At 36.3% G+C, this 11,066-nt stretch overlaps 2 long non-coding RNA genes across 2 annotated transcripts; both read left to right on the top strand.

Moving 5' to 3' along the window:
- Window positions 1-566: 566 nt before the first annotated feature.
- LOC147927095 (uncharacterized) lies at window positions 567-1,679 on the top strand. The gene is made up of 2 exons (XR_015581425.1): window positions 567-615; window positions 1,002-1,679. It is a non-coding gene; the product is annotated as an uncharacterized LOC147927095 (long non-coding RNA).
- A 7,744-nt stretch (window positions 1,680-9,423) lies between these two features.
- On the top strand, window positions 9,424-10,549 carry LOC147927094 (uncharacterized). The gene is made up of 2 exons (XR_015581427.1): window positions 9,424-9,489; window positions 9,872-10,549. It is a non-coding gene; the product is annotated as an uncharacterized LOC147927094 (long non-coding RNA).
- The last annotated feature ends 517 nt before the right edge of the window (window positions 10,550-11,066 follow it).

Here is an 11,066-nt window from a genome sequence, read left to right as displayed (position 1 = left end):
TCCCAATACAACACCACCAACCCAAATGTGAATTAACATCTGTAGCTTTTTAAATGCGATAGCTTTTGTATCTATGTTTTAATATAACGCTCAGATTTTATTTGGGTTTGAACATCATGAGTTATTTTACCATCTATTAGAAGTTGAGAGATTAAAACCCCACAAAATAATAAGGATCATTTACATGTTTTTGAAAACGGTGAGGGTTTTCTTTTACATGTTTGCCGGATTTTAAATAAAACACTCGATTTCAACTTCACCTCCCCCCCCCCCACCCCCAAGAAAAAATTGGAAAAAGCAAGTAATCCTTGTTGATAGAAAGCCTTAAAACTACATGATATGGTAATTATAAATTTACACGTGTCAACATAATTTATATTATATTGCCATAATTACCGTTACATTATAATCTTTAGTCAAAAAAATCACTTAGGAAGTATAATTGATGGATGCTATTTTTAGGTAATGAATCTATACTCAATATGTCTTTTTATTTATTATTGTTCAACGCTCAATGTGTATATAAACATGAATTCCCACAAGAAAACACTTCAGAATGTTTTTTACCATATACAATCGATGACCGCCTCCTTATAAACACATCGGGTCTTCGTGGTAAAGATCGGCCTCTCATCCATTTTTTATTTATTTACTAATTTTACGATGGTTTTCTGGTTTTAAATTGAGAATTCTGAGTTCTATACATTAACAAATTTTCATATATGGTTATTCTGAAAGTAGCTCGCACTTATGAGAAGGGAGGGATCGTGAACATAATTTTAAATTATTTCGTTTTGAATATTCGTATATTTTGCATATGTTTGAAAATTCTGTGAAATGTATACTAAGCTTCTCAGATTTCATTATAAATTTCAGATCCAGTAACAAATGATTTAAGTAGACAGATAACTTATAAAAAATAACTATAGAAAGAGGCTTCTTTTAAATTGACTGTGATTTTAAAGAAAAAAAAATGAGTTTTGATCCAATGCTTTGGTCAGATTTTTCAGTTTTTTGCGATCATTGGATATGGATTTCAGCGTCAAATAAGACTTTGGTCACCCTGGATCTGTTTCCGTATGACAAGCCACATGATGATCCCGAAGATGCGTCAGACAATAAGCAAACCGAAGAAAACATAAACCTGGCGTCGTTGAGGTTTACGACGGATCAAGAACAAAGAGAGGAGGTGCACCACAATGTCTCAACAAAAACAACTCTCTACACCGATCCATGGACCATCAAGAAGGAATTGACCAAAAGCAGTATTGGCTATCTAAACTATCTTTATCTGAATGGAAGCATCGTGCGTAGCGACATTCTGAGATATCTCCCTATATCTGATCAAAGGGTAGTCGAAGAAGGCCCTGGATTAGCAGTCAACGTGTATGATGAAGACACTGATACTATGCACAAGCTGGTTCTTAAGAAATGGCCCAAGTGTCTAAGCTATATTCTTGGCAGTGCATGGCGTAGGGAATTCGTCGTGAGAAGAGATTTGAAGATAGGCGATGTGGTTGGAATATATTGGGATCCTTATGAGTCGAAGCTTTACTTTTGTGTGCTTTCTCGTTCACCCATAAAAGAGTTAATCTGACATTTACCCCTTTTATGTATAATCTATTGACAAAGGTGTTTTTATCGTTTTCAAAATAATAATAATTTGACCATTTACCTTTTATGTATTGCATTTATTTATTATATGTTTTTGTTTGATATTTTCACTTAGAATCACTTCAGTTCATCATAACATTTGTGTATTAATTAATAATAAAAATGTTAACAAATGTTTTGATGCTTGTTACTCTTTACTATAATTTTTCATAAATTATTTTATACTTATTATACATACAAAAAAATTTACAAAGTTGAATCTGTTCATTATGACTTTTCATTTAATAATTTTTAACTTAAGGTTGAGTTTTTTTGACAAAATATTTTTTAGTATAAGTTTTCATTTTGACGGCTGTGTTTTTTTAACTAGCAATTATATATGTTTAATATTTATGTAATTTTAACCCTATTGATTATTTTTCCTTTTTTGAAATAATTTTTAGTTTTATTCTTAGCATATATTTTCAAACTATATTATTATTTTCAAATAATTTTATAATATATAATATTATAATTTAAAATTTAATATAACTTTTTTTGAAATACTTCCTCCGCGATATCACGGAAGTTTGAATCCTAGTCATAATAATAATAATAATATTAATAATCTACACAAATAAAAAGTAGGAGTTAACAGCTTCTAAGGCTGCCCACATAGGATTTAAAATAACCAATTAGGATTAGCCACTTTATTATTTAATATTTTTGAAAAATACAATAGTTTTATATATTATTGAAATATTTTAGAAAAAGTGTGACATCCCGGTTTAAGGAATATGCGGAGAGGCTTAAAAGAATTGATTTGACCACCAATGTCACCAAAGTGCACTTATCTTTTCGGTATAGTGAAAGGAGCGTGTTTGAGCTGGAGTAGTTTTTGGATGGATGACCTTCCAGGAAGTGATTGTCGGAACTGTGCGAGTGAAGACAAAATACAGGAAAAAATCATGTTGTAATTCTTCGACCGCCACCTCTCAGTGGGCCCCATGTCCACTCCCGGCACATGGGCTCACCTTTCTTAATGGATGTAACATCCACGAATCGGAATCTCGGTTTGGGAGATGCATCGATCGATGCATAGTGCATCGGTCGATGCAAGGTTGGTTTTTGCGAACGAGTTTAAGTTAAACGTTGTGTTTTGGGTTAGGAAAAACCCTGAAATCGTGTATAAAAGGAGGAACTCGAGGGTTTGGCCGAATTGGGCCGTTTTTGAGAAAAAGAGAAGAGAGGAAGAGGTTTTTAAGTGTTTTTGAGAATTCTTGATGATTTGTGGCTGTTCCTGTGGAGATCTGTAGCTGGGATAGTTGTAGGAGCGTGCTAGGAGTGTAGATCTATCGTTTTAGGTTCAGAAACTTCTTTGGCAAAGGTGAGTGCATGACCATGGCTTGTTTAAGCTTGAGATTTCTCCGATTTGCTTGTTTAATTTATGTGTTTATCTGGCTTGTTAGAACATTGTTGAGTTGCAAGAGGCTTTGGGAAGCTTTTTTTTTTGGCATTGGATTGTGTTTTGGTGGTTTAGGGATGGAGATCCGGCGAGGAACTTCGGGGAAGATGATGCTCAGCATGTTCGTCGATCGATGCACTTTGTGCGTCGGTTGATGCAATGCAAGGACGGCACAATTTGACCTAGGAGCATCGGTCAATGCCATGTGTACGCATCGATCGTTGCAATTAGGGATTTTCGTAAAATGTCGAGCATGCATCGGTCGATGCAGTGTTAGTGTCGGTCGATGCAGGTGAACCTTGTATCGGTCGATACAAGCTTGTGTCAGTCGATGCAATCCTAGTTGGTGTCGGTCGATGCATGATTTGGTGTCGGTCGATGCAATTGTCCTGGTTTGTTGTCTGTTTATTGATTGTTGTTTGATGGCTAGAGATATCTTAATTGCTTGTATGTATAGCCCAGTAGATGGGAGAATTGCCTCACTGAGTGTTGTGGTGCAGGTAAAGGCAAAGTGTGATCGTGGAATCAAGGCAATGAAGAAGAAGATGTTCTAGTGACTTCTGTAGGTTGCTAGAGTTGAGTCAGTAGAAGATTGCTAGGTTGCTGGTTTTATGTTTTATGATTTGGTTAAATCACTACCATTGGTTATTGGTTATTGATCATTGGTAATTTTTGGTTATTCTACTGGTTATTTTGGTTTTGGTTCGGTGCCTAGTGTGTATGGGACCACTAGTTAATTATTATTATTATTATTTAAAAAATGGGTCAGGTTATTTTAGTTTGGTATTAGAGCTCTTCCGGTTCTAGGTACGGGTTCACTGTATTTCTGTTGTTGATGTTTGGATTTGAATGCCTTTGATTGATTATGTGAGTTAGTCGATTGTTTGTGGCATGAAGTCCTAGAACATCCTCTTCGAGCCTTCAATGAGATTCCACGATATGTTATGTTTCTTTTGTGATACGCCCACATTCGAGGATCACTCAGCAGGGTTGGAAAGGATAGAAACTCGCCAAGGTGCAAGGTGCAACGAGGGAGACTTAATGGATTGAGGGGTCACAAAGCAGTTGCGGAAGGCTGCTAATATTCCCAACTCCAATCGCTATTATATATGACACACTAGTCCAACAAGAGGAGGCTGTTGCCTGGATATTACACACCAAGAAACAAGGAAGTGTTCTAGACAAAAAAAACAAAGAGATAGACTCATAAAATGAAAAGGAAATTGATTGATTGATTTCTCAAATGAGATTACATGTGTTTATATAGAGATAAGTAACTTGGTAACAAAACCAAGTATTGATTATTCTTGAAACTAAAAAACAATAAAGATACTAAGTTGAATGAAGACCCAAGTCTTGGTGCATGTTTTCCTTACCAAGGTGAGTTGATCTCAGGACACTTGACCGAAAAGATATGTACACTGATAACAACATTATTTTACCCATTTTAGCTATAGTTTTAATATGCATTTAGGATGAGTTTGATATGATTTCAAGGCTTTAATCTATATTATCAAGTATTTTAGGTTTCAAGAAGGTTTTACAGTTTTTATAGCAAAAAGGACCAAAAGACAAGGAAAATACGTTTTAGGAAAGTTTCAGAGCTTTACAGTACGAGCAACGTTTGAAGAACTTCCAGAACTCAAATTTCGACGTACTTGGTGTCTATGGAAAGCTGAAAGGGTCATATTTTTCCTCGAAGTGGAATCAAGTCGATCCATCTAACCATCCGGAAGTTATGCCCGAATTACCGAGACGTACCTTAAACCGACCTAAGAAGAACCATCAAGCCCATGGGCTTTTATTTGAAGGCCTGACCACCGACCACCACAGCGGCCCAGTGCAAATCTTCACCACCGTTCTAGAAGCTTCCTACGCCGCCTTTGCCATGCACTTATCAAGAGAAGACGTTTGTACCCTTACAAAACCCTAAATCTAGACATAACCCTATAAATACTCTTCTAAGCCCTAGGGTTTAGGGTGTGCCCAAAAAACTGCCTCAAAGGAGCCGACGACCAGAAGAACAGCCACGACCTGCAGACCTCTGTCTCGTCCCTCTCTTGAAGCCTTGGAGATCACCAAACTCTCTCTATTCTATTTACTTTGTTCTTGTTTCTAAGGAAAATGATCTTACACTTTGTTTGACAATCATTGAAGTAATATCTAAAACCATTTTCTCTATTTATTCTTTTATGTTTATGAGTTTATTAAACCTTGCTTTGATGACTCCCTTAAACATGCTAGAGTAGTTTTCTAGTTGGGTTTAAAGGGATAAATCAAAGGGGGGAGATGATCTTAGTTTAGGTGGCAATTTTTAGGGTTTGTTAGATTTAAATTCGGTTTATTCTATGCTTTAATTCTAAGTTTTTACTTAATGCTTTAAGTTAGCCTCATGAACTAACTATGATCTAAAGTGTGTGTGCTTTTCCAAAAGCTTGCATGTGTGCTTGACCTAGCTTAGATGTGTGGGGAGACATAGGAAGCACATAGCCCTTACCTATGGAATTCCACGAATGTTAGTCGAACCTGTTTTAAATGCTTTGATCTATGCGTCGTAGCCTGCAACATTTGAGTTACGGGGTGTAGTGATCTTAGACGGTTAGCTTGAGAACTTTAAGTTAACGGTTTATTAGTGTTTCGTAGTCCGAGTTTTAGATAGACAAACTAACCCTAAACTTTCCTAGATAGATAGATCATTGAACTCCTACGATTCCCCTTGATGCCCAACGCTTGTTTCATTTATTTTACTTGCTTTTACTTTTGTTTATTTGCTTGCTACAACCGTGACAACCACAAAACCCTATTTCTATTGAGTCCTAGCCTTACTTACTTCCGTTGGATTCAGCCGAACAACAACTCTCTCTCTGTGGGATCGATCCTTAAATACTACTACCGATTAGTTGTGCACTTTCAGCAGTTGTGTGGTCTTTTAAGGTAAAAGATTTGAAGTGAAAAACCACACACATCAAAGCTTTTTGGCGCCGTTGCCGGGGAGAGATTGTTGTTTACAAGAGTCTAGGAACTAGAGTAACGTCTAGGACACCTTGCTTTTATTTTTCTTTTTGTTTTTCACTGTTTCAGGAGACCTTGAGGATGAACCTCGACGCTCTCCCAGGAGATTTTGAGAATCTCACAATTGCACAACTCATGTCACGCTACCGAGCCACGGACGGAGACCCATCCGGTCCGCAAGGCCATTCGCTGCAAGGCACAAGCATTGGTCACTCTCGACCAAGCATTGTACCAACACTTAGACAACCTCGTCGAAGTGCTTTCACTCGACCACCTCAAGGCCGAGCACCTATGGGACCAGCTCACTGCCGAGCTGACCATTCCTACACGCCGTACCACACAGACGTACCATGCTTTGCGACGGACCAATACCTTGATCCACAAGAAGTCATGAATGTCGATGTCAATGAAAAATATTTCTATGACAATCGAAAACCAGTCACTTCAAGGAGCTCTCACACTGAAGACAAGCTCATGAAGATGATAGAAGAACTTATATCAAGTCAAGAGGAGGCTGATAAAGTTTTTAATGCTAAGCTGGATAAGATGAGCATTGAGTTTGGAGCCAAACTCAAGACTATCACCAAGGACGTTACACGCTTGGAGGAACAAATCAATGCTGTCAACAATCAAGTCTTAAACAACACGGAGTATATATTGATGATGGCCGAACAAAGATTATCAATTTGGGTTACACCATTGACACCATCGAGAGCCGTTTAGAGTGAAAGGTAGAAGCCCTACTTAACAAATACGGTGAGTGCAACAACTGGAGTGATGATCAACTATATCAACCTGCTGATGCTGAAGAAGAATATAGAGCCTCATGTGATGATCCAACCGATCCTAACAAGTCCAAGGAGTGGACTAGAGAAAAAGATTACCCAACCGATGAGGAAGAAGATTATTTCAAGGAGAGAGCTATAGAATATGAAGATTTGCCTATGGAGAATGATGAGTCCTATGATCTATCATCTGCTAAAAAAGATGGAGAAGAAGAGCTCAAAGACTTCTACTGTTGCATGACATATCAGTTCCCTAATGAAGAAGGTACCGAAAATTTTAATTTTTGACAACACCAACATCAAGGAGAAGCTTTCTACCGAGATAACCCTAGAACTCGACCATCTCCAACTCCATATGATGTTTATGAAGATTGGGAACCTGTCCTAAGTCACCGTCCAAGTCGCTTTCAAAGACCTTATCCAAGGAGAGCCGCAACCAATTTAAACCGCTCACACCAATACCGAGATCCTTTCCGACTCCCAAACCGAGTCTACCAAGACAATTTTCGTGAGTCTACTCAACAAAAAGCTGAAGAAGAGATGATATTGAACTTTATAAGTCGGATGACAAACACTCTAGATGAGACTATGAAGATGATACATGGAAATCTCGACAAGATCCATTCGTATCTATCGGGAAGAATGGATGAATTTGCTGTTGAAGTTAGAAGAGTAGAGGAGGAAAATTTTGAAACTGCTGAAGCCTTTGAGAGGAAGCTCCTTTTTCTTGAAGAAGGAAAAGTTCAACAATCAAAGGAGATAAGGGAGAATGCTAAGGATGTTAGCGATTGCAACTTGAAGATTAAAGCCTTGGAGAGCCGTTGCTGCAACAATTCCGAAGCCATTCTTAACAATCCAATCCACCAAGCTGTTCTCACAAGAACAACACACAAAACCGACAAACATTCAAGACCATCAACCACAACAAAATACAGAAAAATAAGAAATTAATCTGCACATCACAAAACAACGAAAACACAAAATCTAAACGCTCAGATAAGTCACGGTCCCACACACCTCGAAACAAAAAAATATTGATCTGACTAGACCGATGCGACACAACCAACAAAAACCCTAAAATACCACAACAACATTATTATGTCCTTCTCTTCTGCCTCACACACCAGTTCACACACCAAACCAAGCAAAGCTCTTCTCCTTTGATCTCTCACTTGATCTCACAAACCCAAATCTTTTTCTCTTCTCTAAGGAATGACAAATACAACTCTCTGCCACAAAACAGTTAGGGCGTCGACTTTTAAGAAGAAACGTTTAAGGTTTTCCAAAAATCCGCTTAACCAGCCTGTTAAAAGCTAAACCGACCAGACCTAAAAATCAATCGACACTGCCCCTTGATGTCGATTGACACCCACCAATTTTGGGTTCAGAGGGTTAAAATTCTCTTTCACTAACATAGAATCGTCCTCGAATATAACAAAGCAGTCCTCCGACAACCGTCACAACAGTTTGCCCCACTATTGACCATCCGGCCAACAGAAACCGATCATGAGATCAATAATAATGAAGATTGAAAATATTATCATTGAAAATTTTAAATAATGAAGATTTATTAGGGTTAATTACAAAAAGCTTAATGAAATCAAACCGATTTAATAATACATAGAGCGTTATCTAAATATTTTTTTAAACAACCAAACATTAATTAGAACATTACTCCAAAATTGGTAGCCCAAACCGGAGGAAAAAAGTTTACAAAAGAAACTCAAACAATAACATTCTAGAAGACCGAGCGAGGCAATACACCCTCAAATTGGATGACCGAGGGATCTTCGGCAGGGTGAAGAGCGGGAAGGAAACACGTAGCAAGAAGAAATCATCGAGCTGGTTGGAAAACGCTGGCCAATCTTCAGGGACTTGCACTATCATGAATAATTCAGCACAATCCTTCTCGAAGTTCTGATGAACAACACTTCTCAAAAGGATACTCTCCATGGCTCAAAGAAGTGCTTCTAATTCCAAATGAAGAGAGGAAGGACTTCGCCGAAGACATTTTGCTCCCAATACAACACCACCAACCCAAATGTGAATTAACATCTGTAGCTTTTTAAATGCGATAGCTTTTGTATCTATGTTTTAATATAACGCTCAGATTTTATTTGGGTTTGAACATCATGAGTTATTTTACCATCTATTAGAAGTTGAGAGATTAAAACCCCACAAAATAATAAGGATCATTTACATGTTTTTGAAAATGGTGAGGGTTTTCTTTTACATGTTTGCCGGATTTTAAATAAAACACTCGATTTCAACTTCACCTTCCCCCCCCGCCCCCCCACCCCCCAAGAAAAAATTGGAAAAAGTAATCCTTGTTGATAGAAAGCCTTAAAACTGCATGATATGGTAATTATAAATTTACACGTGTCAACATAATTTATATTATATTGCCATAATTACCGTTACATTATAATCTTTAGTCAAAAAAATCACTTAGGAAGTATAATTGATGGATGCTATTTTTAGGTAATGAATCTATACTCAATATGTCTTTTTATTTATTATTGTTCAACGCTCAATGTGTATATAAACATGAATTCCCACAAGAAAACACTTCAGAATGTTTTTTACCATATACAATCGATGACCGTCTCCTTATAAACACATCGGGTCTTCGTGGTAAAGATTGGCCTCTCATCCATTTTTTATTTATTTACTAATTTTACGATGGTTTTTTGGTTTTAAATTGAGAATTCTGAGTTCTATACATTAACAAATTTTCATATATGGTTATTCTGAAAGTAGCTCGCACTTTTGAGAAGGGATCTTGAACATAATTTTAAATTATTTCGTTTTGAATATTCGTATATTTTGCATATGTTTGAAAATTCTGTGAAATGTATACTAAGCTTCTCAGATTTCATTATAAATTTCAGATCCAGTAACAAATGATTTAAGTAGACAGATAACTTATAAAAAATAACTATAGAAAGAGGCTTCTTTTAAATTGACTGTGATTTTAAAGAAAAAAAAATGAGTTTTGATCCAATGCTTTGGTCAGATTTTTCAGTTTTTTGCGATCATTGGATATGGATTTCAGCGTCAAATAAGACTTTGGTCACCCTGGATCTGTTTCCGTATGACAAGCCACATGATGATCCCGAAGATGCGTCAGACAATAAGCAAACCGAAGAAAACATAAACCTGGCGTCGTTGAGGTTTACGACGGATCAAGAACAAAGAGAGGAGGTGCACCACAATGTCTCAACAAAAACAACTCTCTACACCGATCCATGGACCATCAAGAAGGAATTGACCAAAAGCAGTATTGGCTATCTAAACTATCTTTATCTGAATGGAAGCATCGTGCGTAGCGACATTCTGAGATATCTCCCTATATCTGATCAAAGGGTAGTCGAAGAAGGCCCTGGATTAGCAGTCAACGTGTATGATGAAGACACTGATACTATGCACAAGCTGGTTCTTAAGAAATGGCCCAAGTGTCTAAGCTATATTCTTGGCAGTGCATGGCGTAGGGAATTCGTCGTGAGAAGAGATTTGAAGATAGGCGATGTGGTTGGAATATATTGGGATCCTTATGAGTCGAAGCTTTACTTTTGTGTGCTTTCTCGTTCACCCATAAAAGAGTTAATCTGACATTTACCCCTTTTATGTATAATCTATTGACAAAGGTGTTTTTATCGTTTTCAAAATAATAATAATTTGACCATTTACCTTTTATGTATTGCATTTATTTATTATATGTTTTTGTTTGATATTTTCACTTAGAATCACTTCAGTTCATCATAACATTTGTGTATTAATTAATAATAAAAATGTTAACAAATGTTATGATGCTTGTTACTCTTTACTATAATTTTTCATAAATTATTTTATACTTATTATACATACAAAAAAATTTACAAAGTTGAATCTGTTCATTATGACTTTTCATTTAATAATTTTAACTGAAGGTTGAGTTTTTTTGACAAAATATTTTTTAGTATAAGTTTTCATTTTGACGGCTGTGTTTTTTTAACTAGCAATTATATATGTTTAATATTTATGTAATTTTAACCCTATTGATTATTTTTCCTTTTTTGAAATAATTTTTAGTTTTATTCTTAGCATATATTTTCAAACTATATTATTATTTTCAAATAATTTTATAATATATAATAATATAATTTAAAATTTAATATAACTTTTTTTGAAATACTTCCTCCGCGATATCACGAAAGTTTGAATCCTAGTCA

Source organism: Camelina sativa, chromosome 15 (genome assembly GCF_030686135.1).
Source record: "Camelina sativa cultivar CO46 ecotype springtype chromosome 15, ASM3068613v1".
Classification (NCBI taxonomy): Eukaryota; Viridiplantae; Streptophyta; class Magnoliopsida; order Brassicales; family Brassicaceae; genus Camelina; species Camelina sativa.
The sequence above is the reverse complement of the archived record's forward strand: the minus strand, read 5'-3'. Positions and strand labels throughout refer to the sequence as shown.